Raw genomic sequence first — 26,761 nt, forward strand, 5'->3', positions numbered from 1 at the left:
ACCGCGGGGGCACAGGACTTGGTGGCTGGTTGGTTAAGGCGATGGACTACACTATTGAGTTGGAACCCCATCTGTGACACACAACATTGCTTCTTTTCTCCCTTGCATGGCCCTACATGAAAGTAAAAACGCTGAAATAAAGCAGAACATGTGATAGCTTGCACAAACAAACTCAATAAAGATGTGGGATTTGAACCCACGCCTCCTTAGAGACTGGAGCCTTAATCCAGCGCCTTAGACCGCTCGGCCACACTACCCAGCTCTGGCAAGCTTCCACACTTTCTCGTCAGTTACCTAGAGCGTCTGCACTCCCTTGAATTTTAGTCTTCTTTTTCATTTTCTTCTTTAAAATCTTTATGTATCTCATGTTGCTCTTGCTTCCGTCATCTTTTTTTGAATCTCTTTTTAAAAATCGTAATTTATCTCATGTTACTCTCTCTTCCATTGTGTACACTGAAAATTAGTTTCTGCTTTTTTCTGTTGAGAAAAAGTTAAAGCGGTGGACTTTGAACCCACACCTCTGAAAGACTGGATCCTTAAATACAGTTCTCTGGACAGCTTGGCCACAGTACCCACTGTTAAAATGGACTGCTAGGTCATCGCACAGCCCAGGCCAACTTTCCTTGTTTACAATCAAGTCTTTGACGTGAACAACCACCGGTAGGAGGTGCAACTGCCACCGCGGGGGCACAGGACTTGGTGGCTGGTTGATTAAGGCAATGGACTACACTATTGAGTTGGAACCCCATCCGTGACACACAACATTGCTTCTTTTCTCCCTAGCATGGTCCGACATGAAAGTAAAAACCATTAAATAAAGCAGAACATGTGATAGCTTGCGCAAACAAACTCAATAAAGATGGCAGTGGTGGGATTTGAACCCACGCCTCCTTAGAGACTGGAGCCTTAATCCAGCGCCTTAGACCGCTCGGCCACACTACCCAGCTCTTGGAAAATATTCACACTTTCTCGTCAGTTACCTAGAGCGTCTGCACTTCCTTGTATTTTAGTCTTCTTTTTCATTTTCTTCTTTAAAATCTTTATGTATCTCATGTTGCTCTTGCGTCCTTCATCTTTTTTTGATTCTCTTTTTAAAAATCTTAATTTATCTGAAGTTGCTCTTTCTTCCATCGAATAAACTTAGAATTAGTTTCTGCTTTTATGTCTGAAGCAGATTGAATTAGAAAAACACGGCAGATAATTGCAATAACAGACTTGGGAATTAGGGTAAAGGCTGGATTCCCTTTATTTTCCGGTGTCCTTGGTGGCCTTGTTTGAAATTACATTACAGTTTTCTGTTGAGAAAAAGTTGCAGCGGTGGACTTTGAACCGACACCTCCGAAAGACTGGTTCCTTAAATCCAGTTCTCTGGACAGCTCGGCCACAGTACCAACTGTTAAAATGGACTGGTTGGTCGTCGCACAGACCATCACAACTTTCCTTTTTTCCAATCAAGGATTTGACGTGAATAACCACCGGTAGGAGGTGCAACTGCCACTGTGAGAGCACAGGACTTGGTGGCTGGTTGGTTAAGGAGATGGACTACACTATTGAGTTGGAACCCCATCCGTGACACACAACATTGCTTCTTTTCTCCCTTGCATGGCCCTGCATGAAAGTAAAAACGCTGAAATAAAGCAGAACATGTGATAGCTTGCGCAAACAAACTCAATAAAGATGGCAGTGGTGGGATTTGAACCCACGCCTCCTTAGAGACTGGAGCCTAAATCCAGCGCCTTAGACCGCTCGGCCACACTACCCAGCTCTGGCAAGTTTCCAGACTTTCTCGTCAGTTACCTAGAGCGTCTGCACTCCCTTGTATTTTAGTCTTCTTTTTCATTTTCTTCTTTAAAATCTTTATGTATCTCATGTTGCTCTTGCGTCCTTCATCTTTTTTGATTCTCTTTTTAAAAATCTTAATTTATCTGATGTTGCTCTTTCTTCCATCGTGTAAACTTAGAATTAGTTTCTGCTTTTATGTCTGAAGCAGATTGAATTAGAAAAACACGGCAGATAATTGCAATAACAGACGTGGGAATTAGGGTAAAGGCTGGATTCCCTTTATTTGTCCGGTGTCCTTGGTGGCCTTGTTTGAAATTACATTACAGTTTTCTGTTGAGAAAAAGTTAAAGCGGTGGACTTTGAACCCACACCTCTGAAAGTCTGGATCCTTATCTCCAGTTCTCTGGACAGCTCGGCCAGAGTACCCACTGTTAAAATAGACTGCTGGGTCGTCACACAGCCCAGCCCAAGTTTCCTTGTTTCCAATCAAGGCTTTGACATGATAAACCACCGGTAGGAGGTGCAACTGCCACCGTGAGAGCACAGGACTTGGTGGCTGGTTGGTTAAGGCGATGGACTACACTATTGAGTTGGAACCCCATCCGTGACACACAACATTGCTTCTTTTCTCCCTTGCATGGACCTGCATGAAAGTAAAAACGCTGAAATAAAGCAGAACATGTGATAGCTTGCTCAAACAAACTCAATAAAGATGGCAGTGGTGGGATTTGAACCCACGCCTCCTTAGAGACTTGAGCCTTAATCCAGCGCCTTTGACCGCTCGGCCACACTACCCAGCTCTGGCAAAATATCCACACTTTCTCGTCAGTTACCTAGAGCGTCTGCACTTCCTTCTATTTTAGTCTTCTTTTTCATTTTCTTCTTTAAAATCTTTATGTATCTCATGTTGCTCTTGCGTCCTTCATCTTTTTTTGATTCTCTTTTTAAAAATCTTAATTTATCTGATGTTGCTCTTTCTTCCATCGTATAAACTTAGAATTAGTTTCTGCTTTTATGTCTGAAGCAGATTGAATTAGAAAAACACGGCAGATAATTGCAATAACAGACGTGGGAATTAGGGTAAAGGCTGGATTCCCTTTATTTGTCCGGTGTCCTTGGTGGCGTTGTTTGAAATTACATTACAGTTTTCTGTTGAGAAAAAGTTGCAGCGGTGGACTTTGAACCGACACCTCCGAAAGACTGGGTCCTTAAATCCAGTTCTCTGGACAGCTCGGCCACAGTTCCCACTGTTAAAATGGACTGCTTGGTCGTCGCACAGACCATCACAACTTTCCTTTTTTCCAATCAAGGATTTGACATGAACAACCACCGGTAGGAGGTGCAACTGCCACCGCGGGGGCACAGGACTTGGTGGCTGGTTGGTTAAGGCGATGGACTACACTATTGAGTTGGAACCCCATCTGTGACACACAACATTGCTTCTTTTCTCCCTTGCATGGCCCTACATGAAAGTAAAAACGCTGAAATAAAGCAGAACATGTGATAGCTTGCACAAACAAACTCAATAAAGATGTGGGATTTGAACCCACGCCTCCTTAGAGACTGGAGCCTTAATCCAGCGCCTTAGACCGCTCGGCCACACTACCCAGCTCTGGCAAGCTTCCACACTTTCTCGTCAGTTACCTAGAGCGTCTGCACTCCCTTGAATTTTAGTCTTCTTTTTCATTTTCTTCTTTAAAATCTTTATGTATCTCATGTTGCTCTTGCTTCCGTCATCTTTTTTTGAATCTCTTTTTAAAAATCGTAATTTATCTCATGTTACTCTCTCTTCCATTGTGTACACTGAAAATTAGTTTCTGCTTTTTTCTGTTGAGAAAAAGTTAAAGCGGTGGACTTTGAACCCACACCTCTGAAAGACTGGATCCTTAAATACAGTTCTCTGGACAGCTTGGCCACAGTACCCACTGTTAAAATGGACTGCTAGGTCATCGCACAGCCCAGGCCAACTTTCCTTGTTTACAATCAAGTCTTTGACGTGAACAACCACCGGTAGGAGGTGCAACTGCCACCGCGGGGGCACAGGACTTGGTGGCTGGTTGATTAAGGCAATGGACTACACTATTGAGTTGGAACCCCATCCGTGACACACAACATTGCTTCTTTTCTCCCTAGCATGGTCCGACATGAAAGTAAAAACCATTAAATAAAGCAGAACATGTGATAGCTTGCGCAAACAAACTCAATAAAGATGGCAGTGGTGGGATTTGAACCCACGCCTCCTTAGAGACTGGAGCCTTAATCCAGCGCCTTAGACCGCTCGGCCACACTACCCAGCTCTTGGAAAATATTCACACTTTCTCGTCAGTTACCTAGAGCGTCTGCACTTCCTTGTATTTTAGTCTTCTTTTTCATTTTCTTCTTTAAAATCTTTATGTATCTCATGTTGCTCTTGCGTCCTTCATCTTTTTTGATTCTCTTTTTAAAAATGTTAATTTATCTGATGTTGCTCTTTCTTCCATCGTATAAACTTAGAATTAGTTTCTGCTTTTATGTCTGAAGCAGATTGAATTAGAAAAACACGGCAGATGATTGCAATAACAGACGTGGGAATGAGGGTAAAGGCTGGATTCCCTTTTTTTGTCCGGTGTCCTTGGTGGCCTTGTTTGAAATTACATTACAGTTTTCTGTTGAGAAAAAGTTGCAGCGGTGGACTTTGAACCGACACCTCCGAAAGACTGGGTCCTTAAATCCAGTTCTCTGGACAGCTCGGCCAGAGTTCCCACTGTTAAAATGGACTGCTTGGTCGTCGCACAGACCATCACAACTTTCCTTGTTTCCAATCAAGGCTTTGACGTGATAAACCACCGGTAGGAGGTGCAACTGCCACCGCGGGGGCACAGGACTTGGTGGCTGGTTGGTTAAGGCGATGGACTACACTATTGAGTTGGAACCCCATCCGCGACACACAACATTGCTTCTTTTCTCCCTTGCATGGCCCTGCATGAAAGTAAAAAAGCTGAAATAAAGCAGAACATGTGATAGCTTGCGCAAACAAACTCAATAAAGATGGCAGTGGCGGGATTTGAACCTACGCCTCCTTAGAGACTGGAGCCTTAATCCAGCGCCTTAGACCGCTCGGCCACACTACCCAGCTCTGGCAAAATATTCTCACTTTCTCGTCAGTTACCTAGAGCGTCTGCACTTCCTTGTATTTTAGTCTTCTTTATCATTTTCTTCTTTAAAATCTTTATGTATCTCATGTTGCTCTTGCGTCCTTCATCTTTTTTTGATTCTCTTTTTAAAAATGTTAATTTATCTGATGTTGCTCTTTCTTCCATCGTATAAACTTAGAATTAGTTTCTGCTTTTATGTCTGAAGCAGATTGAATTAGAAAAACACGGCAGATAATTGCAATAACAGACGTGGGAATTAGGGTCAAGGCTGGATTCCCTTTATTTTCCGGTGTCCTTGGTGGCCTAGTTTGAAATGACATTACAGTTTTCTGTTGAGAAAAAGTTGCGGTGGTGGACTTTGAACCGACACCTCCGAAAGACTGGGTCCTTAAATCCAGTTCTCTGGACAGCTCGACAACAGTTCCCTCTGTTAAAATGGACTGCTTGGTCGTCGCACAGACAATCACAACTTTCCTTTTTTCCAATCAAGGATTTGACATGAACAACCACCGGTAGGAGGTGCAACTGCCACTGCGGGGGCACAGGATTTGGTGGCTAATTGGTTAAGGCGATGGACTACACTATTGAGTCGGATCCCCATCCGTGACACACAACATTGCTTATTTTCTCCCTTGCATGGCCCTGCATGAAAGTAAAAACTCTGAAATAAAGCAGAACATGTGATAGCTTGCGCAAACAAACTAAAAAAAGATGGCAGTGGTGGGATTTGAACCCACGCCTCCTTAGAGACTGGAGCCTAAATCCAGCGCCTTAGACCGCTCGGCCACACTACCCAGCTCTTGCAAGATTGCCAGACTTTCTCGTCAGTTACCTAGAGAGTCTGCAGTCCCTTGTATTTTAGTCTTTTTCATTTTCTTCTTTAAAATCTTTATGTATCTCATGTTGCTCTTGCTTCCTTCATCTTTTTTTGATTCTCTTTCTAAAAATCTTAATTTATCTGATGTTGCTCTTTCTTTCATCGTATAAACTTAGAATTCGTTTCGGCTTTTATGTCTGAAGAAGATTGAATTAGAAAAACACGGCAGATAATTGCAATAACAGACCTGGGAATTAGGGTAAAGGCTGGATTCCCTTTATTTGTCCGGTGTCCTTGGTGGCCTTGTTTGAAATTACATTACAGTTTTCTGTTGAGAAAAAGTTAAAGCGGTGGACTTTGATCCCACACCTCTGAAAGACTGGATCCTTAAATCCAGTTCTCTGGACAGCTCGGCCACAGTACCAACTGTTAAAATGGACTGCTGGGTCGTCCCACAGACCATCACAACTTTCCTTAATTCCAATCAAGGATTTGACATGAACAACCACCGGTAGGAGGTGCAACTGCCACCGTGAGAGCACAGGACTTGGTGGCTGGTTGGTTAAGGCGACGGACTACACTATTGAGTTGGAACCCCATCCGTGACTCACAACATTGCTTCTTTTCTCCCTTGCATGGCCCTGCATGAAAGTAAAAACGGTGAAATAAAGCAGAACATGTGATAGCTTGCGCAAACAAACTCAATAAAGATGGCAGTGGTGGGATTTGAACCCACGCCTCCTTAGAGACTGGAGCCTAAATCCAGCGGCTTAGACCGCTCGGCCACACTACCCAGCTCTGGCAAGATTTCCAAACTTTCTCGTCAGTTACCTAGAGCGTCTGCACTTCCTTGTATTTTAGTCTTCTTTTTAATTTTCTTCTTTAAAATCTTTATGTATCTCATGTTGCTCTTGCGTCCTTCATCTTTTTTTTGATTCTCTTTCTAAAAATCTTAATTTATCTGATGTTGCTCTTTCTTTCATCGTATAAACTTAGAATTAGTTTCTGCTTTTATGTCTGAAGCAGATTGAATTAGAAAAACACGGCAGATAATAGCAATAATAGACGTGGGAATGAGGGTAAAGGCTGGATTCCCTTTATTTGTCCGGTGTCCTTGGTGGCCTTGTTTGAAATTACATTACAGTTTTCTGTTGAGAAAAAGTTGTAGTGGTGGACTTTGAACCGACACCTCTGAAAGACTGGGTCCTTAAATCCAGTTCTCTGGACAGCTCGCCCACAGTACCAACTGTTAAAATGGACTGCTGGGTCGTCCCACAGACCATCACAACTTTCCTTTTTTCCAATCAAGGATTTGACGTGAACAACCACCGGTAGGAGGTGCAACTGCCACTGTGAGAGCACAGGACTTGGTGGCTGGTTGGTTAAGGCGATGGACTACACTATTGAGTTGGAACCCCATCCGTGACACACAACATTGCTTCTTTTCTCCCTTGCATGGCCCTGCATGAAAGTAAAAACGCTGAAATAAAGCAGAACATGTGATAGCTTGCGCATACAAACTCAATAAAGATGGCAGTGGTGGGATTTGAACCCACACCTCCTTAGAGACTGGAGCCTTAATCCAGCGCCTTAGACCGCTCAGCCACACTACCCAGCTCTGGCAAAATATTCACACTTTCTCGTCAGTTACCTAGAGCGTCTGCACTCCCTTGTATTTCAGTCTTCTTTTTAATTTTCTTCTTTAAAATCTTTATGTATCTCATGTTGCTCTTGCGTCCTTCATCTTTTTTTGATTCTCTTTCTAAAAATCTTAATTTATCTGATGTTGCTCTTTCTTCCATCGTATAAACTTAGAATTAGTTTCTGCTTTCATGTCTGAAGCAGATTGAATTAGAAAAACACGGCAGATAATTGCAATAACAGACTTGGGAATTAGTGTAAAGGCTAGATTCCCTTTATTTTCCGGTGTCCTTGGTGGCCTTGTTTGAAATTACATTACAGTTTTCTGTTGAGAAAAAGTTGCAGTGGTGGACTTTGAACCGACACCTCTGAAAGACTGGGTCCTTAAATCCAGTTCTCTGGACAGCTCGCCCACAGTACCAACTGTTAAAATGGATTGCTGGGTCGTCCCACAGACCATCACAACTTTCCTTTTTTCCAATCAAGGATTTGACATGAACAACCACCGGTAGGAGGTGCAACTGCCACCGTGAGAGCACAGGACTTGGTGGCTGGTTGGTTAAGGCGACGGACTACACTATTGAGTTGGAACCCCATCCGTGACACACAACATTGCTTCTTTTCTCCCTTGCATGGCCCTACATGAAAGTAAAAACGCTGAAATAAAGCAGAACATGTGATAGCTTGCGCAAACAAACTCAATAAAGATGGCAGTGGTGGGATTTGAACCCACGCCTCCTTAGAGACTGGAGCCTAAATCCAGCGCCTTAGACCGCTCGGCCACAATACCCAGCTCTGGGGAACTATTCACACTTTCTCGTTAGTTACCTAGAGCGTCTGCACTTCCTTGTATTTTTGTCTTCTTTTTCATTTTCTTCTTTAAAATCTTTATGTATCTCATGTTGCTCTTGCGTCCTTCATCTTTTTTTGATTCTCTTTCTAAAAATCTTAATTTATCTGATGTTGCTCTTTCTTTCATCGTATAAACTTAGAATTAGTTTCTGCTTTTATGTCTGAAGCAGATTGAATTAGAAATACACATCAGATAATTGCAATAATAGACGTGGGAATTAGGGTAAAGGCTGGATTCCCTTTATTTGTCCGGTGTCCTTGGTGGCCTTGTTTGAAATTACATTACAGTTTTCTGTTGAGAAAAAGTTTCAGAGGTGGACTTTGAACCTACACCTCCGAAAGACTGGGTCCTTAAATCCAGTTCTCTGGACAGCTCGGCCACAGTTCCCACTGTTAAAATGGACTGCTGGGTCGTCCCACAGATCATCACAACTTTCCTTTTTTCCAATCAAGGATTTGACGTGAAGAACCACCGGTAGGAGGTGCAACTGCCACCGTGAGAGCACAGGACTTGGTGGCTGGTTGGTTAAGGCGATGGACTACACTATTGAGTTGGAACCCCATCCTTGACACACAACATTGCTTCTTTTCTCCCTTGCATGGGCGACATGAAAGTAAAAACCCAGAAACAAAGCAGAAAATGTGATAGCTTGCGCAAAAAAACTCAATAAAGATGGCAGTGGTGGGATTTGAACCCACGCCTCCTTAGAGACTGGAGCCTTAATCCAGCGCCTTAGACCGCTCAGCCACACTACCCAGCTCTGGCAAAATATTTACACTTTCTCGTCAGTTACCTAGAGCGTCTGTACTTCCTTGTATTTTAGTCTTCTTTTTCATTTTCTTCTTTAAAATCTTTATGTATCTCATGTTGCTCTTGCGTCCTTCATCTTTTTTTGATTCTCTTTTTAAAAATCTTAATTTATCTGATGTTGCTCTTTCTTCCATCGTATAAACTTAGAATTCGTTTCTGCTTTTATGTCTGAAGCAGATTGAATTAGAAAAACACGGCAGATAATTGCAATAACAGACGTTTGAATTAGGGTAAAGGCTGGATTCCCTTTATTTGTCCGGTGTCCTTGGTGGCCTTGTTTGAAATTACATTACAGTTTTCTGTTGAGAAAAAGTTTCAGAGGTGGACTTTGAACCTACACCTCCGAAAGACTGGGTCCTTAAATCCAGTTCTCTGGACAGCTCGGCCACAGTTCCCACTGTTAAAATGGACTGCTTGGTCGTCGCACAGACCATCACAACTTTCCTTTTTTCCAATCAAGGATTTGACGTGAAGAACCACCGGTAGGTTGGAACCCCATCCGTGACACACAACATTGCTTCTTTTCTCCCTTGCATGGCCCTACATGAAAGTAAAAACGCTGAAATAAAGCAGAACATGTGATAGCTTGCGCAAACAAACTCAATAAAGATGGCAGTGGTGGGATTTGAACCCACGCCTCCTTAGAGACTGGAGCCTAAATCCAGCGCCTTAGACCGCTCGGCCACAATACCCAGCTCTGGGGAACTATTCACACTTTCTCGTCAGTTACCTAGAGCGTCTGCACTTCCTTGTATTTTTGTCTTCTTTTTCATTTTCTTCTTTAAAATCTTTATGTATCTCATGTTGCTCTTGCGTCCTTCATCTTTTTTTGATTCTCTTTCTAAAAATCTTAATTTATCTGATGTTGCTCTTTCTTTCATCGTATAAACTTAGAATTAGTTTCTGCTTTTATGTCTGAAGCAGATTGAATTAGAAATACACATCAGATAATTGCAATAATAGACGTGGGAATTAGGGTAAAGGCTGGATTCCCTTTATTTGTCCGGTGTCCTTGGTGGCCTTGTTTGAAATTACATTACAGTTTTCTGTTGAGAAAAAGTTTCAGAGGTGGACTTTGAACCTACACCTCCGAAAGACTGGGTCCTTAAATCCAGTTCTCTGGACAGCTCGGCCACAGTTCCCACTGTTAAAATGGACTGCTGGGTCGTCCCACAGATCATCACAACTTTCCTTTTTTCCAATCAAGGATTTGACGTGAACAACCACCGGTAGGAGGTGCAACTGCCACCGCGGGGGCACAGGACTTGGTGGCAGGTTGGTTAAGGCAATGGACTACACTATTGAGTTGGAACCCCATCCGTGAAACACAACATTGCCTCTTTTCTCCCCTCCCTGCATGAAAGTAAAAACGCTGAAATAAAGCAGAAAAGCTTGCTCAAACAAAGTCAATAAAGATGGCAGTGGTGGGATTTGAACACACTTAGAGACTGGAGCCTTAATCCAGCACCTTAGACTGCTCAGCCACACTACCCAGCTCTGGCAAAATGTTCACACTTTCTCGTCAGTTAACTAGAGCGTCTGCACTCCCTTGTATTTTAGTCTTCTTTTTCATTTTCTTCTTTAAAATCTTTATGTATCTCATGTTGCTCTTGCGTCCTTCATCTTTTTTTGATTCTCTTTTTAAAAATCTTAATTTATCTGATGTTGCTCTTTCTTCCATCGTATAAACTTAGAATTCGTTTCTGCTTTTATGTCTGAAGCAGATTGAATTAGAAAAACACGGCAGATAATTGCAATAACAGACGTGGGAATTAGGGTAAAGGCTGGATTCCCTTTATTTGTCCGGTGTCCTTGGTGGCCTTGTTTGAAATTACATTACAGTTTTCTGTTGAGAAAAAGTTTCAGAGGTGGACTTTGAACCTACACCTCCGAAAGACTGGGTCCTTAAATCCAGTTCTCTGGACAGCTCGGCCACAGTTCCCACTGTTAAAATGGACTGCTTGGTCGTCGCACAGACCATCACAACTTTCCTTTTTTCCAATCAAGGATTTGACGTGAAGAACCACCGGTAGGAGGTGCAACTGCCACCGTGAGAGCACAGGACTTGGTGGCTGGTTGGTTAAGGCGATGGACTACACTACTGAGTTGGAACCCCATCCGTGACACACAACATTGCTTCTTTTCTCCCTTGCATGGCCCTGCATGAAAGTAAAAACGCTGAAATAAAGCAGAACATGTGATAGCTTGCGCAAACAAACTCAATAAAGATGGCAGTGGTGGGATTTGAACCCACGCCTCCTTAGAGACTGGAGCCTAAATCCAGCGCCTTAGACCGCTCGGCCACACTACCCAGCTCTGGCAAAATATTCACACTTTCTCGTCAGTTACCTAGAGCGTCTGCACTCCCTTGTATTTCAGTCTTCTTTTTAATTTTCTTCTTTAAAATCTTTATGTATCTCATGTTGCTCTTGCGTCCTTCATCTTTTTTTGATTCTCTTTCTAAAAATCTTAATTTATCTGATGTTGCTCTTTCTTCCATCGTATAAACTTAGAATTAGTTTCTGCTTTCATGTCTGAAGCAGATTGAATTAGAAAAACACGGCAGATAATTGCAATAACAGACTTGGGAATTAGTGTAAAGGCTGGATTCCCTTTATTTTCCGGTGTCCTTGGTGGCCTTGTTTGAAATTACATTACAGTTTTCTGTTGAGAAAAAGTTGCAGTGGTGGACTTTGAACCGACACCTCTGAAAGACTGGGTCCTTAAATCCAGTTCTCTGGACAGCTCGCCCACAGTACCAACTGTTAAAATGGATTGCTGGGTCGTCCCACAGACCATCACAACTTTCCTTTTTTCCAATCAAGGATTTGACATGAACAACCACCGGTAGGAGGTGCAACTGCCACCGTGAGAGCACAGGACTTGGTGGCTGGTTGGTTAAGGCGACGGACTACACTATTGAGTTGGAACCCCATCCGTGACACACAACATTGCTTCTTTTCTCCCTTGCATGGCCCTACATGAAAGTAAAAACGCTGAAATAAAGCAGAACATGTGATAGCTTGCGCAAACAAACTCAATAAAGATGGCAGTGGTGGGATTTGAACCCACGCCTCCTTAGAGACTGGAGCCTAAATCCAGCGCCTTAGACCGCTCGGCCACAATACCCAGCTCTGGGGAACTATTCACACTTTCTCGTTAGTTACCTAGAGCGTCTGCACTTCCTTGTATTTTTGTCTTCTTTTTCATTTTCTTCTTTAAAATCTTTATGTATCTCATGTTGCTCTTGCGTCCTTCATCTTTTTTTGATTCTCTTTCTAAAAATCTTAATTTATCTGATGTTGCTCTTTCTTTCATCGTATAAACTTAGAATTAGTTTCTGCTTTTATGTCTGAAGCAGATTGAATTAGAAATACACATCAGATAATTGCAATAATAGACGTGGGAATTAGGGTAAAGGCTGGATTCCCTTTATTTGTCCGGTGTCCTTGGTGGCCTTGTTTGAAATTACATTACAGTTTTCTGTTGAGAAAAAGTTGCAGCGGTGGACTTTGAACCGACACCTCCGAAAGACTGGGTCCTTAAATCCAGTTCTCTGGACAGCTCGGCCACAGTACCAACTGTTAAAATGGACTGCTGGGTCGTCCCACAGATCATCACAACTTTCCTTTTTTCCAATCAAGGATTTGACGTGAACAACCACCGGTAGGAGGTGCAACTGCCACCGCGGGGGCACAGGACTTGGTGGCAGGTTGGTTAAGGCAATGGACTACACTATTGAGTTGGAACCCCATCCGTGAAACACAACATTGCCTCTTTTCTCCCCTCCCTGCATGAAAGTAAAAACGCTGAAATAAAGCAGAAAAGCTTGCTCAAACAAAGTCAATAAAGATGGCAGTGGTGGGATTTGAACACACGCCTCCTTAGAGACTGGAGCCTTAATCCAGCACCTTAGACTGCTCAGCCACACTACCCAGCTCTGGCAAAATGTTCACACTTTCTCGTCAGTTAACTAGAGCGTCTGCACTCCCTTGTATTTTAGTCTTCTTTTTCATTTTCTTCTTTAAAATCTTTATGTATCTCATGTTGCTCTTGCGTCCTTCATCTTTTTTTGATTCTCTTTTTAAAAATCTTAATTTATCTGATGTTGCACTTTCTTCCATCGTATAAACTTAGAATTCGTTTCTGCTTTTATGTCTGAAGCAGGCTGAATTAGAAAAACACGGCAGATAATTGCAATAACAGATGTGGGAATTAGGGGAAAGGCTGGAATCCCTTTATTTGTCCGGTGTCCTTGGTGGCCTTGTTTGAAATTACATTACAGTTTTCTGTTGAGAAAAAGTTGCAGCGGTGGACTTTGAACCGACACCTCCGAAAGACTGGGTCCTTAAATCCAGTTCTCTGGACAGCTCGGCCACAGTACCAACTGTTAAAATGGACGGCTTGGTCGTCGCACAGACCATCACAACTTTCCTTTTTTCCAATCAAGGATTTGACGTGAACAATCACCGGTAGGAGGTGCAACTGCCACCGTGGGGGAACATGACTTGGTGGCTGGTTGGTTAAGGCGATGGACTACACTATTGAGTTGGAACCCCATCCGTGACACACAACATTGCTTCTTTTCTCCCTTGCATGGCCCTGCATGAAAGTAAAAACGCTGAAATAAAGCAGAACATGTGATAGCTTGCGCAAACAAACTCAATAAAGATGGCAGTGGTGGGATTTAAACCCACGCCTCCTTAGAGACTGGAGCCTAAATCCAGCGCCTTAGACCGCTCGGCCACACTACCCAGCTCTGGCAAGATTTCCACACTTTCTCGTCAGTTACCTAGAGCGTCTGCACTTCCTTGTATTTTTGTCTTCTTTTTCATTTTCTTCTTTAAAATCTTTATGTATCTCATGTTGCTCTTGCGTCCTTCATCTTTTTTTGATTCTCTTTTTAAAAATCTTAATTTATCTGATGTTGCTCTTTCTTCCATCGTATAAACTTAGAATTAGTTTCTGCTTTTATGTCTGAAGCAGATTGAAGTAGAAAAACACGGCAGATAATTGAAATAACAGACATGGGAATTAGGGTAAAGGCTGGATTCCCTTTATTTGTCCGGTGTCCTTGGTGGCCTAGTTTGAAATGACATTACAGTTTTCTGTTGAGAAAAAGTTGCAGTGGTGGACTTTGAACCGACACCTCCGAATGACTGGGTCCTTAAATGCAGTTCTCTGGACAGCTCGGCCACAGTTCCCACTGTTAAAATGGACTGCTTGGTCGTCGCACAGACCATCACAACTTTCCTTTTTTCCAATCAAGGATTTGACGTGAAGAACCACCGGTAGGAGGTGCAACTGCCACCGCGGGGGCACAGGACTTGGTGGCTGGTTGGTTAAGGCGATGGACTACACTATTGAGTTGGAACCCCATCCGTGACACACAACATTGCTTCTTTTCTCCCTTGCATGGCCCTGCATGAAAGTAAAAACGCTGAAATAAAGCAGAACATGTGATAGCTTGCGCAAACAAACTCAATAAAGATGACAGTGGTGGGATTTGAACCCACGCCTCCTTAGAGACTGGAGCCTTAATCCAGCGCCTTAGACCGCTCGGCCACACTACCCAGCTCTGGCAAAATATTCACACTTTCTCGTCAGTTACCTAGAGTGTCTGCACTTCCTTGTATTTTAGTCTTCTTTTTCATTTTCTTCTTTAAAATCTTTATGTATCTCATGTTGCTCTTGCGTCCTTCATCTTTTTTTGATTCTCTTTCTAAAAATCTTAATTTATCTGATGTTGCTCTTTCTTCCATCGTATAAACTTAGAATTCGTTTCTGCTTTTATGTCTGAAGAAGATTGAATTAGAAAAACACGGCAGATAATTGCAATAACAGACGTGGGAATTAGGGTAAAGGCTGGATTCCCTTTATTTGTCCGGTGTCCTTGGTGGCCTAGTTTGAAATGACATTACAGTTTTCTGTTGAGAAAAAGTTGCAGTGGTGGACTTTGAACCGACACCTCCGAAAGACTGGGTCCTTAAATGCAGTTCTCTGGACAGCTCGGCCACAGTTCCCACTGTTAAAATGGACTGCTTGATCGTCGCACAGACCATCACAACTTTCCTTTTTTCCAATCAAGGATTTGACGTGAACAACCACCGGTAGGAGGTGCAACTGCCACCGTGGGGGCACAGGACTTGGTGGCTGGTTGGCTACACTATTGAGTTGGAACCCCATCCGTGACACTTAACATTGCTTCTTTTCTCCCTTGCATGGCCCTGCATGAAAGTAAAAACGCTGAAATAAAGCAGGACATGTGATAGCTTGCGCAAACAAACTCAATAAAGATGGCAGTGGTGGGATTTGAACCCACGCCTCCTTAGAGACTGGAGCCTAAATCCAGCGCCTTAGACCGCTCGGCCACACTACCCAGCGCTGGTAAAATACTTACACTTTCTCGTCAGTTACCTAGAGCGTCTGTACTTCCTTGTATTTTAGTCTTCTTTTTCATTTTCTTCTTTAAAATCTTTATGTATCTCATGTTGCTCTTGCGTCCTTCATCTTTTTTTGATTCTCTTTCTAAAAATCTTAATTTATCTGATGTTGCTCTTTCTTCCATCGTATAAACTTAGAATTCGTTTCTGCTTTTCTGTCTGAAGCAGATTGAATTAGAAAAACACGGCAGTTAATTGCAATAACAGACGTGGGAATTAGGGTAAAGGCTGGATTCCCTTTATTTGTCCGGTGTCCTTGGTGGCCTTGTTTGAAATTACATTACAGTTTTCTGTTGAGAAAAACTTGCAGCGGTGGACTTTGAACCGACACCTCCGAAAGACTGGGTCCTTAAATCCAGTTCTCTGGACAGCTCGGTCACAGTACCAACTGTTAAAACGGACTGCTGGGTCGTTGCACAGACCATCACAACTTTCCTTTTTTCCAATCAAGGATTTGACGTGAACAACCACCGGTAGGAGGTGCAACTTCCACCGTGGGGGCACAGGACTTGGTGGCTGGTTGGCTACACTATTGAGTTGGAACCCCATCCGTGACACACAACATTGCTTCTTTTCTCCCTTGCATGGCCCTGCATGAAAGTAAAAACGCTGAAATAAAGCAGAACATGTGATAGCTTGCGCAAACAAACTCAATAAAGATGGCAGTGGTGGGATTTGAACCCACGCCTCCTTAGAGACTGGAGCCTAAATCCAGCACCTTAGACCACTCGGCCACAATACCCAGCTCTGGTAAGATTTCCACACTTTCTCGTCAGTTACCTAGAGCGTCTGCACTCCCTTGTATTTTAGTCTTCTTTTTCATTTTCTTCTTTAAAATCTTTATGTATCTCATGTTGCTCTTGCGTCCTTCATCTTTTTTTGATTCTCTTTTTAAAAATCTTAATTTATCTGATGTTGCTCTTTCTTCCATCGTATAAACTTAGAATTAGTTTCTGCTTTCATGTCTGAAGCAGATTGAATTAGAAAAACACGGCAGATAATTGCAATAACAGACGTGGGAATTATTGTAAAGGCTGGATTCCCTTTATTTGTCCGGTGTCCTTGGTGGCCTTGTTTGAAATTACATTACAGTTTTCTGTTGAGAAAAAGTTGCAGAGGTGGACTTTGAACCTACACCTCCGAAAGACTGGGTCCTTAAATCCAGTTCTCTGGACAGCTCGGCCACAGTTCCCACTGTTAAAATGGACTGCTAAAATGGACTGCTTGGTCGTCGCACAGACCATCACAACTTTCCTTTTTTCCAATCAAGGATTTGACGTGAACAACCACCGGTAGGAGGTGCAACTGCCACCGCGGGGGCACAGGACTTGGTGGCTGGTTGGTTAAGGCGATGGACTACACTATTGAGTCGGATCCCCATCCGTGACACACAACATTGCTTCTTTTCTCCCTTGCATGGCCCTGCATGAAAGTAAAAACGCTGAAATAAAGCAGAACATGTGATAGCTTGCGCAAACAAACTCAATAAAGATGGCAGTGGTGGGATTTGAACCCACGCCTCCTTAGAGACTGGAGCCTAAATCCAGCACCTTAGACCACTCGGCCACACTACCCAGCTCTGGTAAGATTTCCACACTTTCTCGTCAGTTACCTAGAGCGTCTGCACTCCCTTGTATTTTAGTCTTCTTTTTCATTTTCTTCTTTAAAATCTTTATGTATCTCATGTTGCTCTTGCGTCCTTCATCTTTTTTTGATTCTCTTTTTAAAAATCGTAATTTATCTGATGTTGCTCTTTCTTCCATCGTATAAACTTAGAATTAGTTTCTGCTTTTATGTCTGAAGCAGATTGAATTAGAAAAACACGGCAGATAATTGCAATAACAGACGTGGGAATTAGGGTAAAGGCTGGATTCCCTTTATTTGTCCGGTGTCCTTGGTGGCCTTGTTTGAAATTACATTACAGTTTTCTGTTGAGAAAAAGTTGCAGAGGTGGACTTTGAACCTACACCTCCGAAAGACTGGGTCCTTAAATCCAGTTCTCTGGACAGCTCGGCCACAGTTCCCACTGTTAAAATGGACTGCTTGGTCGTCGCACAGACCATCACAACTTTCCTTTTTTCCAATCAAGGATTTGACGTGAAGAACCACCGGTAGGAGGTGCAACTGCCACCGTGAGAGCACAGGACTTGGTGGCTGGTTGGTTAAGGCGATGGACTACACTATTGAGTTGGAACCCCATCCTTGACACACAACATTGCTTCTTTTCTCCCTTGCATGGGCGACATGAAAGTAAAAACCCAGAAACAAAGCAGAAAATGTGATAGCTTGCGCAAAAAAACTCAATAAAGATGGCAGTGGTGGGATTTGAACCCACGCCTCCTTAGAGACTGGAGCCTTAATCCAGCGCCTTAGACCGCTCAGCCACACTACCCAGCTCTGGCAAAATATTTACACTTTCTCGTCAGTTACCTAGAGCGTCTGTACTTCCTTGTATTTTAGTCTTCTTTTTCATTTTCTTCTTTAAAATCTTTATGTATCTCATGTTGCTCTTGCGTCCTTCATCTTTTTTTGATTCTCTTTTTAAAAATCTTAATTTATCTGATGTTGCTCTTTCTTCCATCGTATAAACTTAGAATTCGTTTCTGCTTTTATGTCTGAAGCAGATTGAATTAGAAAAACACGGCAGATAATTGCAATAACAGACGTTTGAATTAGGGTAAAGGCTGGATTCCCTTTATTTGTCCGGTGTCCTTGGTGGCCTTGTTTGAAATTACATTACAGTTTTCTGTTGAGAAAAAGTTTCAGAGGTGGACTTTGAACCTACACCTCCGAAAGACTGGGTCCTTAAATCCAGTTCTCTGGACAGCTCGGCCACAGTTCCCACTGTTAAAATGGACTGCTTGGTCGTCGCACAGACCATCACAACTTTCCTTTTTTCCAATCAAGGATTTGACGTGAAGAACCACCGGTAGGAGGTGCAACTGCCACCGTGAGAGCACAGGACTTGGTGGCTGGTTGGTTAAGGCGATGGACTACACTACTGAGTTGGAACCCCATCCGTGACACACAACATTGCTTCTTTTCTCCCTTGCATGGCCCTGCATGAAAGTAAAAACGCTGAAATAAAGCAGAAAAGCTTGCTCAAACAAAGTCAATAAAGATGGCAGTGGTGGGATTTGAACACACGCCTCCTTAGAGACTGGAGCCTTAATCCAGCACCTTAGACTGCTCAGCCACACTACCCAGCTCTGGCAAAATATTCACACTTTCTCGTCAGTTAACTAGAGCGTCTGCACTCCCTTGTATTTTAGTCTTCTTTTTCATTTTCTTCTTTAAAATCTTTATGTATCTCATGTTGCTCTTGCGTCCTTCATCTTTTTTTGATTCTCTTTTTAAAAATCTTAATTTATCTGATGTTGCTCTTTCTTCCATCGTATAAACTTAGAATTCGTTTCTGCTTTTATGTCTGAAGCAGATTGAATTAGAAAAACACGGCAGATAATTGCAATAACAGACGTTTGAATTAGGGTAAAGGCTGGATTCCCTTTATTTGTCCGGTGTCCTTGGTGGCCTTGTTTGAAATTACATTACAGTTTTCTGTTGAGAAAAAGTTTCAGAGGTGGACTTTGAACCTACACCTCCGAAAGACTGGGTCCTTAAATCCAGTTCTCTGGACAGCTCGGCCACAGTTCCCACTGTTAAAATGGACTGCTTGGTCGTCGCACAGACCATCACAACTTTCCTTTTTTCCAATCAAGGATTTGACGTGAAGAACCACCGGTAGGAGGTGCAACTGCCACCGCGGGGGCACAGGACTTGGTGGCTGGTTGGTTAAGGCGATGGACTACACTATCGAGTTGGAACCCCATCCGTGACACACAACATTGCTTCTTTTCTCCCTTGCATGGCCCTGCATGAAAGTAAAACCGCTGAAATAAAGCAGAAAATGTGATAGCTTGCACAAACAAACTCAATAAAGATGGCAGTGGTGGGATTTGAACCCACGCCTCCTTAGAGACTGGAGCCTTAATCCAGCGCCTTAGACCGCTCGGCCACACTACCCAGCTGTGGCAAAATATTCACACTTTCTCGTCAGTTACCTAGAGCGTCTGCACTCCCTTGTATTTCAGTCTTCTTTTTCATTTTCTTCTTTAAAATCTTTATGTATCTCATGTTGCTCTTGCGTCCTTCATCTTTTTTTGATTCTCTTTCTAAAAATGTTAATTTATCTGATGTTGCTCTTTCTTTCATGGTATAAACTGAGAATTAGTTTCTGCTTTTATATCTGAAGCAGATTGAATTAGAAAAACATGGCAGATAATTGCAATAACAGACGTGGGAATTAGGGTAAAGGCTGGATTCCCTTTATTTGTCCGGTGTCCTTGGTGGCCTTGTTTGAAATGACATTACAGTTTTCTGTTGAGAAAAAGTTGCAGCGGTGGACTTTGAACCGACACCTCCGAAAGACTGGGTCCTTAAATCCAGTTCTCTGGACAGCTCGGCAACAGTTCCCACTGTTAAAATGGACTGCTTGGTCGTCGCACAGACCATCACAACTTTCCTTTTTTCCAATCAAGTATTTGACGTGAACAACCACCGGTAGGAGGTGCAACTGCCACTGCGGGGGCACAGGATTTGGTGGCTAATTGGTTAAGGCGATGGACTACACTATTGAGTCGGATCCCCATCCGTGACACACAACATTGCTTCTTTTCTCCCTTGCATGGCCCTGCATGAAAGTAAAACCGCTGAAATAAAGCAGAAAATGTGATAGCTTGCGCAAACAAACTCAATAAAGATGGCAGTGTGGGATTTGAACCCACGCCTCCTTAGAGACTGGAGCCTTAATCCAGCGCCTTAGACCGCTCGGCCACACTACCCAGCTGTGGCAAAATATTCACACTTTCTCGTCAGTTACCTAGAGCGTCTGCACTCCCTTGTATTTCAGTCTTCTTTTTCATTTTCTTCTTTAAAATCTTTATGTATCTCATGTTGCTCTTGCGTCCTTCATCTTTTTTTGATTCTCTTTCTAAAAATGTTAATTTATCTGATGTTGCTCTTTCTTTCATCGTATAAACTGTGAATTAGTTTCTGCTTTTATATCTGAAGCAGATTGGATTAGAAAAACATGGCAGATAATTGCAATAACAGACGTGGGAATTAGGGTAAAGGCTGGATTCCCTTTATTTGTCCGGTGTCCTTGGTGGCCTTGTTTGAAATGACATTACAGTTTTCTGTTGAGAAAAAGTTAAAGCGGTGGACTTTGAACCGACACCTCCGAAAGACTGGGTCCTTAAATCCAGTTCTCTGGACAGCTCGGCCACAGTACCAACTGTTAAAATGGACTGCTTGGTCGTCGCACAGACCATCACAACTTTCCTTTTTTCCAATCAAGGATTTGACGTGAACAACCACCGGTAGGAGGTGCAACTGCCACTGCGGGGGCACAGGATTTGGTGGCTAATTGGTTAAGGCGATGGACTACACTATTGAGTCGGATCCCCATCCGTGACACACAACATTGCTTCTTTTCTCCCTTGCATGGCCCTGCATGAAAGTAAAACCGCTGAAATAAAGCAGAAAATGTGATAGCTTGCGCAAACAAACTCAATAAAGATGGCAGTGTGGGATTTGAACCCACGCCTCCTTAGAGACTGGAGCCTTAATCCAGCGCCTTAGACCGCTCGGCCACACTACCCAGCTCTGGCAAAATATTCACACTTTCTCGTCAGTTACCTAGAGCGTCTGCACTCCCTTGTATTTCAGTCTTCTTTTTAATTTTCTTCTTTAAAATCTTTATGTATCTCATGTTGCTCTTGCGTCCTTCATCTTTTTTTGATTCTCTTTCTAAAAATCTTAATTTATCTGATGTTGCTCTTTCTTCCATCGTATAAACTTAGAATTCGTTTCTGCTTTTATGTCTGAAGCAGATTGAATTAGAAAAACACGGCAGATAATTGCAATAACAGACGTTTGAATTAGGGTAAAGGCTGGATTCCCTTTATTTGTCCGGTGTCCTTGGTGGCCTTGTTTGAAATTACATTACAGTTTTCTGTTGAGAAAAAGTTTCAGAGGTGGACTTTGAACCTACACCTCCGAAAGACTGGGTCCTTAAATCCAGTTCTCTGGACAGCTCGGCCACAGTTCCCACTGTTAAAATGGACTGCTTGGTCGTCGCACAGACCATCACAACTTTCCTTTTTTCCAATCAAGGATTTGACGTGAAGAACCACCGGTAGGAGGTGCAACTGCCACCGTGAGAGCACAGGACTTGGTGGCTGGTTGGTTAAGGCGATGGACTACACTACTGAGTTGGAACCCCATCCGTGACACACAACATTGCTTATTTTCTCCCTTGCATGGCCCTGCATGAAAGTAAAAACTCTGAAATAAAGCAGAACATGTGATAGCTTGCGCAAACAAACTCAATAAAGATGGCAGTGGTGGGATTTGAACCCACGCCTCCTTAGAGACTGGAGCCTTAATCCAGCGCCTTAGACCGCTCGGCCACACTACCCAGCTGTGGCAAAATATTCACACTTTCTCGTCAGTTACCTAGAGCGTCTGCACTCCCTTGTATTTCAGTCTTCTTTTTCATTTTCTTCTTTAAAATCTTTATGTATCTCATGTTGCTCTTGCGTCCTTCATCTTTTTTTGATTCTCTTTCTAAAAATGTTAATTTATCTGATGTTGCTCTTTCTTTCATGGTATAAACTTAGAATTAGTTTCTGCTTTTATGTCTGAAGCAGATTGAATTAGAAAAACACGGCAGATAATTGCAATAACAGACGTGGGAATGAGGGTAAAGGCTGGATTCCCTTTATTTGTCCGGTGTCCTTGGTGGCCTTGTTTGAAATTACATTACAGTTTTCTGTTGAGAAAAAGTTGCAGCGGTGGACTTTGAACCGACACCTCCGAAAGACTGGGTCCTTAAATCCAGTTCTCTGGACAGCTCGGCCGCAGTACCAACTGTTAAAATGGACTGCTGGGTCGTCCCACAGACCATCACAACTTTCCTTTTTTCCAATCAAGGATTTGACGTGAACAACCACCGGTAGGAGGTGCAACTGCCACCGCGGGGGCACAGGACTTGGTGGCTGGTTGGTTAAGGCGATGGACTACACTATCGAGTTGGAACCCCATCCGTGACACACAACATTGCTTCTTTTCTCCCTTGCATGGCCCTGCATGAAAGTAAAACCGCTGAAATAAAGCAGAAAATGTGATAGCTTGCGCAAACAAACTCAATAAAGATGGCAGTGGTGGGATTTGAACCCACGCCTCCTTAGAGACTGGAGCCTTAATCCAGCGCCTTAGACCGCTCGGCCACACTACCCAGCTGTGACAAAATATTCACACTTTCTCGTCAGTTACCTAGAGCGTCTGCACTCCCTTGTATTTCAGTCTTCTTTTTAATTTTCTTCTTTAAAATCTTTATGTATCTCATGTTGCTCTTGCGTCCTTCATCTTTTTTTGATTCTCTTTCTAAAAATCTTAATTTATCTGATGTTGCTCTTTCTTTCATCGTATAAACTGAGAATTAGTTTCTGCTTTTATATCTGAAGCAGATTGAATTAGAAAAACATGGCAGATAATTGCAATAACAGACTTGGGAATTAGTGTAAAGGCTGGATTCCCTTTATTTTCCGGTGTCCTTGGTGGCCTTGTTTGAAATGACATTACAGTTTTCTGTTGAGAAAAAGTTAAAGCGGTGGACTTTGAACCGACACCTCCGAAAGACTGGGTCCTTAAATCCAGTTCTCTGGACAGCTCGGCCACAGTACCAACTGTTAAAATGGACTGCTTGGTCGTCGCACAGACCATCACAACTTTCCTTTTTTCCAATCAAGGATTTGACGTGAACAACCACCGGTAGGAGGTGCAACTGCCACCGCGGGGGCACAGGACTTGGTGGCTGGTTGGTTAAGGCGATGGACTACACTATCGAGTTGGAACCCCATCCGTGACACACAACATTGCTTCTTTACTCCCTTGCATGGCCCTGCATGAAAGTAAAAACGCTGAAATAAAGCAGAACATGTGATAGCTTGCGCAAACAAACTCAATAAAGATGGCAGTGGTGGGATTTGAACCCACGCCTCCTTAGAGACTGGAGCCTTAATCCAGCACCTTAGACCGCTCGGCCACACTACCCAGCTGTGGCAAAATATTCACACTTTCTCGTCAGTTACCTAGAGCGTCTGCACTCCCTTGTATTTCAGTCTTCTTTTTCATTTTCTTCTTTAAAATCTTTATGTATCTCATGTTGCTCTTGCGTCCTTCATCTTTTTTTGATTCTCTTTCTAAAAATGTTAATTTATCTGATGTTGCTCTTTCTTTCATCGTATAAACTGAGAATTAGTTTCTGCTTTTATATCTGAAGCAGATTGAATTAGAAAAACATGGCAGATAATTGCAATAACAGACGTGGGAATTAGGGTAAAGGCTGGATTCCCTTTATTTGTCCGGTGTCCTTGGTGGCCTTGTTTGAAATGACATTACAGTTTTCTGTTGAGAAAAAGTTGCAGCGGTGGACTTTGAACCGACACCTCCGAAAGACTGGGTCCTTAAATCCAGTTCTCTGGACAGCTCGGCCACAGTTCCCACTGTTAAAATGGACTGCTTGGTCGTCGCACAGACCATCACAACTTTCCTTTTTTCCAATCAAGGATTTGACGTGAACAACCACCGGTAGGAGGTGCAACTGCCACTGCGGGGGCACAGGATTTGGTGGCTAATTGGTTAAGGCGATGGACTACACTATTGAGTCGGAACCCCATCCGTGACACACAACATTGCTTATTTTCTCCCTTGCATGGCCCTGCATGAAAGTAAAAACTCTGAAATAAAGCAGAACATGTGATAGCTTGCGCAAACAAACTCAATAAAGATGGCAGTGGTGGGATTTGAACCCACGCCTCCTTAGAGACTGGAGCCTTAATCCAGCGCCTTAGACCGCTCGGCCACACTACCCAGATGTGGCAAAATATTCACACTTTCTCGTCAGTTACCTAGAGCGTCTGCACTCCCTTGTATTTCAGTCTTCTTTTTCATTTTCTTCTTTAAAATCTTTATGTATCTCATGTTGCTCTTGCGTCCTTCATCTTTTTTTGATTCTCTTTCTAAAAATGTTAATTTATCTGATGTTGCTCTTTCTTTCATGGTATAAACTTAGAATTAGTTTCTGCTTTTATGTCTGAAGCAGATTGAATTAGAAAAACACGGCAGATAATTGCAATAACAGACGTGGGAATGAGGGTAAAGGCTGGATTCCCTTTATTTGTCCGGTGTCCTTGGTGGCCTTGTTTGAAATTACATTACAGTTTTCTGTTGAGAAAAAGTTGCAGCGGTGGACTTTGAACCCACACCTCTGAAAGACTGGATCCTTAAATCCAGTTCTCTGGACAGCTCGGCCACAGTACCCACTGTTAAAATGGACTGCTAGGTCGTCACACAGCCCAGCCCAACTTTCATTGTTTACAATCTTGGCTTTGACGTGAACAACCACCGGTAGGAGGTGCAACTGCCACCGCGGGAGCACAGGACTTGGTGGCTGGTTGGTTAAGGCGATGGACTACACTATTAAATTGGAACCCCATCCGTGACACACATCATTGCTTCTTTTCTCCCTAGCATGGCCCGACATGAAAGTAAAAAACATGAAATAAAGCAGAACATGTGATAGCTTGTGCAAAAAAACTCAATAAAGTTGGCAATGGAGGGATTTGAACCCACGCCTCCTTAGAGACTGGAGCCTTAATCCAGCGCCTTAGACCACTCGGCCACACTACCCAGCTCTGGCTAAATATTCACACTTTCTCGTCAGTTACCTAGAGCGTCTGCACTCCCTTGTATTTTAGTCTTCTTTTTCATTTTCTTCTTTAAAATCTTTATGTATCTCATGTTGCTCTTGCGTCCTTCATATTTTTTTGATTCTCTTTCTAAAAATGTTAATTTATCTGATGTTGCTCTTTCTTTCATCGTATAAACTGAGAATTAGTTTCTGCTTTTATATCTGAAGCAGATTGAATTAGAAAAACATGGCAGATAATTGCAATAACAGACGTGGGAATTAGGGTAAAGGCTGGATTCCCTTTATTTGTCCGGTGTCCTTGGTGGCCTTGTTTGAAATGACATTACAGTTTTCTGTTGAGAAAAAGTTGCAGCGGTGGACTTTGAACCGACACCTCCGAAAGACTGGGTCCTTAAATCCAGTTCTCTGGACAGCTCGTCCACAGTTCCCACTGTTAAAATGGACTGCTTGGTCGTCGCACAGACCATCACAACTTTCCTTTTTTCCAATCAAGGATTTGACGTGAACAACCACCGGTAGGAGGTGCAACTGCCACTGCGGGGGCACAGGATTTGGTGGCTAATTGGTTAAGGCGATGGACTACACTATTGAGTCGGATCCCCATCCGTGACACACAACATTGCTTTGTTGTTACATTACAGTTTTTTGTTGAGAAAAAGTTAAAGCGGTGGACTTTGAACCCACACCTCTGAAAGACTGGATCCTTAAATAAAGTTCCCTGGACAGCTTGGCCACAGAATTCGTTTCTGCTTTTATGTCTGAAGCAGATTGAATTGGAAAAACACGGCAGATAATTGCAATAACAGACGTGGGACTGTTAAATTGGACTGCTAGGTTGTCGCACAGCCCAGGCCAACTTTCCTTGTTTACAATCAAGGCTTTGACGTGAACAAGGAGGTGGGAGGAGGTGCAACTGCCACCGCGGGAGCACAGGACTTGGTGGCTGGTTGGTTAAGGCAATGGACTACTTCTATTGAGTTGGAACCCCATCCGTGACACACATAATTTCTTCTTTTCTCCCTTGCATGGGCGACATGAAAGTAAAAACCCTGAAATAATGCCGAACATGTGATAGCTTGCGCAAACAAACTCAGATGGCAGTGGTGGGATTTGAACCCACGCCTCCTTAGAGACTGGAGCCTAAATCCAGCGCCTTAGACCGCTCGGCCACACTACCCAGCTCTGGCAAAATATTCACACTTTCTCGTCAGTTACCTAGAGCGTCTGCACTCCCTTGTATTTCAGTCTTCTTTTTCATTTTCTTCTTTAAAATCTTTATGTATCTCATGTTGCTCTTGCGTCCTTCATCTTTTTTTGATTCTCTTTCTAAAAATCTTAATTTATCTGATGTTGCTCTTTCTTCCATCGTATAAACTTAGAATTCGCTTCTGCTTTTATGTCTGAAGCAGACTGAATTAGAAAAACACGGCAGATAATTGCAATAACAGATGTGGGAATTCGGGTAAAGGCTGGATTCCCTTTATTTTCCGGTGTCCTTGGTGGCCT

At 43.0% G+C, this 26,761-nt stretch overlaps 28 non-coding genes across 28 annotated transcripts; all 28 read right to left on the minus strand.

Moving 5' to 3' along the window:
- Positions 1–860: 860 nt before the first annotated feature.
- Positions 861–942, minus strand: trnal-aag (transfer RNA leucine (anticodon AAG)). Its single transcript has one exon. It is a non-coding gene; the product is annotated as a tRNA-Leu (tRNA).
- A 736-nt stretch (positions 943–1,678) lies between these two features.
- Positions 1,679–1,760, minus strand: trnal-uag (transfer RNA leucine (anticodon UAG)). Its single transcript has one exon. It is a non-coding gene; the product is annotated as a tRNA-Leu (tRNA).
- A 735-nt stretch (positions 1,761–2,495) lies between these two features.
- On the minus strand, positions 2,496–2,577 carry trnal-aag (transfer RNA leucine (anticodon AAG)). Its single transcript has one exon. It is a non-coding gene; the product is annotated as a tRNA-Leu (tRNA).
- Positions 2,578–3,992: 1,415 nt separating this feature from the next.
- On the minus strand, positions 3,993–4,074 carry trnal-aag (transfer RNA leucine (anticodon AAG)). Its single transcript has one exon. It is a non-coding gene; the product is annotated as a tRNA-Leu (tRNA).
- Positions 4,075–4,810: 736 nt separating this feature from the next.
- Positions 4,811–4,892, minus strand: trnal-aag (transfer RNA leucine (anticodon AAG)). Its single transcript has one exon. It is a non-coding gene; the product is annotated as a tRNA-Leu (tRNA).
- A 736-nt stretch (positions 4,893–5,628) lies between these two features.
- Positions 5,629–5,710, minus strand: trnal-uag (transfer RNA leucine (anticodon UAG)). Its single transcript has one exon. It is a non-coding gene; the product is annotated as a tRNA-Leu (tRNA).
- Positions 5,711–6,444: 734 nt separating this feature from the next.
- On the minus strand, positions 6,445–6,526 carry trnal-uag (transfer RNA leucine (anticodon UAG)). The gene has a single exon. It is a non-coding gene; the product is annotated as a tRNA-Leu (tRNA).
- Positions 6,527–7,264: 738 nt separating this feature from the next.
- On the minus strand, positions 7,265–7,346 carry trnal-aag (transfer RNA leucine (anticodon AAG)). Its single transcript has one exon. It is a non-coding gene; the product is annotated as a tRNA-Leu (tRNA).
- A 736-nt stretch (positions 7,347–8,082) lies between these two features.
- On the minus strand, positions 8,083–8,164 carry trnal-uag (transfer RNA leucine (anticodon UAG)). The gene has a single exon. It is a non-coding gene; the product is annotated as a tRNA-Leu (tRNA).
- A 736-nt stretch (positions 8,165–8,900) lies between these two features.
- Positions 8,901–8,982, minus strand: trnal-aag (transfer RNA leucine (anticodon AAG)). The gene has a single exon. It is a non-coding gene; the product is annotated as a tRNA-Leu (tRNA).
- Positions 8,983–9,647: 665 nt separating this feature from the next.
- trnal-uag (transfer RNA leucine (anticodon UAG)) lies at positions 9,648–9,729 on the minus strand. The gene has a single exon. It is a non-coding gene; the product is annotated as a tRNA-Leu (tRNA).
- Positions 9,730–11,266: 1,537 nt separating this feature from the next.
- Positions 11,267–11,348, minus strand: trnal-uag (transfer RNA leucine (anticodon UAG)). Its single transcript has one exon. It is a non-coding gene; the product is annotated as a tRNA-Leu (tRNA).
- A 736-nt stretch (positions 11,349–12,084) lies between these two features.
- trnal-uag (transfer RNA leucine (anticodon UAG)) lies at positions 12,085–12,166 on the minus strand. The gene has a single exon. It is a non-coding gene; the product is annotated as a tRNA-Leu (tRNA).
- Positions 12,167–13,709: 1,543 nt separating this feature from the next.
- Positions 13,710–13,791, minus strand: trnal-uag (transfer RNA leucine (anticodon UAG)). Its single transcript has one exon. It is a non-coding gene; the product is annotated as a tRNA-Leu (tRNA).
- A 737-nt stretch (positions 13,792–14,528) lies between these two features.
- On the minus strand, positions 14,529–14,610 carry trnal-aag (transfer RNA leucine (anticodon AAG)). Its single transcript has one exon. It is a non-coding gene; the product is annotated as a tRNA-Leu (tRNA).
- Positions 14,611–15,334: 724 nt separating this feature from the next.
- On the minus strand, positions 15,335–15,416 carry trnal-uag (transfer RNA leucine (anticodon UAG)). Its single transcript has one exon. It is a non-coding gene; the product is annotated as a tRNA-Leu (tRNA).
- Positions 15,417–16,140: 724 nt separating this feature from the next.
- Positions 16,141–16,222, minus strand: trnal-uag (transfer RNA leucine (anticodon UAG)). The gene has a single exon. It is a non-coding gene; the product is annotated as a tRNA-Leu (tRNA).
- A 750-nt stretch (positions 16,223–16,972) lies between these two features.
- trnal-uag (transfer RNA leucine (anticodon UAG)) lies at positions 16,973–17,054 on the minus strand. The gene has a single exon. It is a non-coding gene; the product is annotated as a tRNA-Leu (tRNA).
- Positions 17,055–17,790: 736 nt separating this feature from the next.
- Positions 17,791–17,872, minus strand: trnal-aag (transfer RNA leucine (anticodon AAG)). The gene has a single exon. It is a non-coding gene; the product is annotated as a tRNA-Leu (tRNA).
- Positions 17,873–19,421: 1,549 nt separating this feature from the next.
- Positions 19,422–19,503, minus strand: trnal-aag (transfer RNA leucine (anticodon AAG)). The gene has a single exon. It is a non-coding gene; the product is annotated as a tRNA-Leu (tRNA).
- A 734-nt stretch (positions 19,504–20,237) lies between these two features.
- On the minus strand, positions 20,238–20,321 carry trnal-aag (transfer RNA leucine (anticodon AAG)). The gene has a single exon. It is a non-coding gene; the product is annotated as a tRNA-Leu (tRNA).
- Positions 20,322–21,055: 734 nt separating this feature from the next.
- Positions 21,056–21,139, minus strand: trnal-aag (transfer RNA leucine (anticodon AAG)). Its single transcript has one exon. It is a non-coding gene; the product is annotated as a tRNA-Leu (tRNA).
- Positions 21,140–21,876: 737 nt separating this feature from the next.
- trnal-aag (transfer RNA leucine (anticodon AAG)) lies at positions 21,877–21,958 on the minus strand. Its single transcript has one exon. It is a non-coding gene; the product is annotated as a tRNA-Leu (tRNA).
- Positions 21,959–22,695: 737 nt separating this feature from the next.
- trnal-aag (transfer RNA leucine (anticodon AAG)) lies at positions 22,696–22,777 on the minus strand. Its single transcript has one exon. It is a non-coding gene; the product is annotated as a tRNA-Leu (tRNA).
- Positions 22,778–23,513: 736 nt separating this feature from the next.
- Positions 23,514–23,595, minus strand: trnal-aag (transfer RNA leucine (anticodon AAG)). Its single transcript has one exon. It is a non-coding gene; the product is annotated as a tRNA-Leu (tRNA).
- Positions 23,596–24,332: 737 nt separating this feature from the next.
- trnal-aag (transfer RNA leucine (anticodon AAG)) lies at positions 24,333–24,414 on the minus strand. The gene has a single exon. It is a non-coding gene; the product is annotated as a tRNA-Leu (tRNA).
- A 737-nt stretch (positions 24,415–25,151) lies between these two features.
- On the minus strand, positions 25,152–25,233 carry trnal-aag (transfer RNA leucine (anticodon AAG)). Its single transcript has one exon. It is a non-coding gene; the product is annotated as a tRNA-Leu (tRNA).
- A 1,117-nt stretch (positions 25,234–26,350) lies between these two features.
- On the minus strand, positions 26,351–26,432 carry trnal-uag (transfer RNA leucine (anticodon UAG)). The gene has a single exon. It is a non-coding gene; the product is annotated as a tRNA-Leu (tRNA).
- Positions 26,433–26,761: the final 329 nt, after the last annotated feature.

This window comes from Oncorhynchus clarkii, unplaced genomic scaffold (genome assembly GCF_045791955.1).
Source record: "Oncorhynchus clarkii lewisi isolate Uvic-CL-2024 unplaced genomic scaffold, UVic_Ocla_1.0 unplaced_contig_6271_pilon_pilon, whole genome shotgun sequence".
Lineage (NCBI taxonomy): Eukaryota > Metazoa > Chordata > Actinopteri > Salmoniformes > Salmonidae > Oncorhynchus > Oncorhynchus clarkii.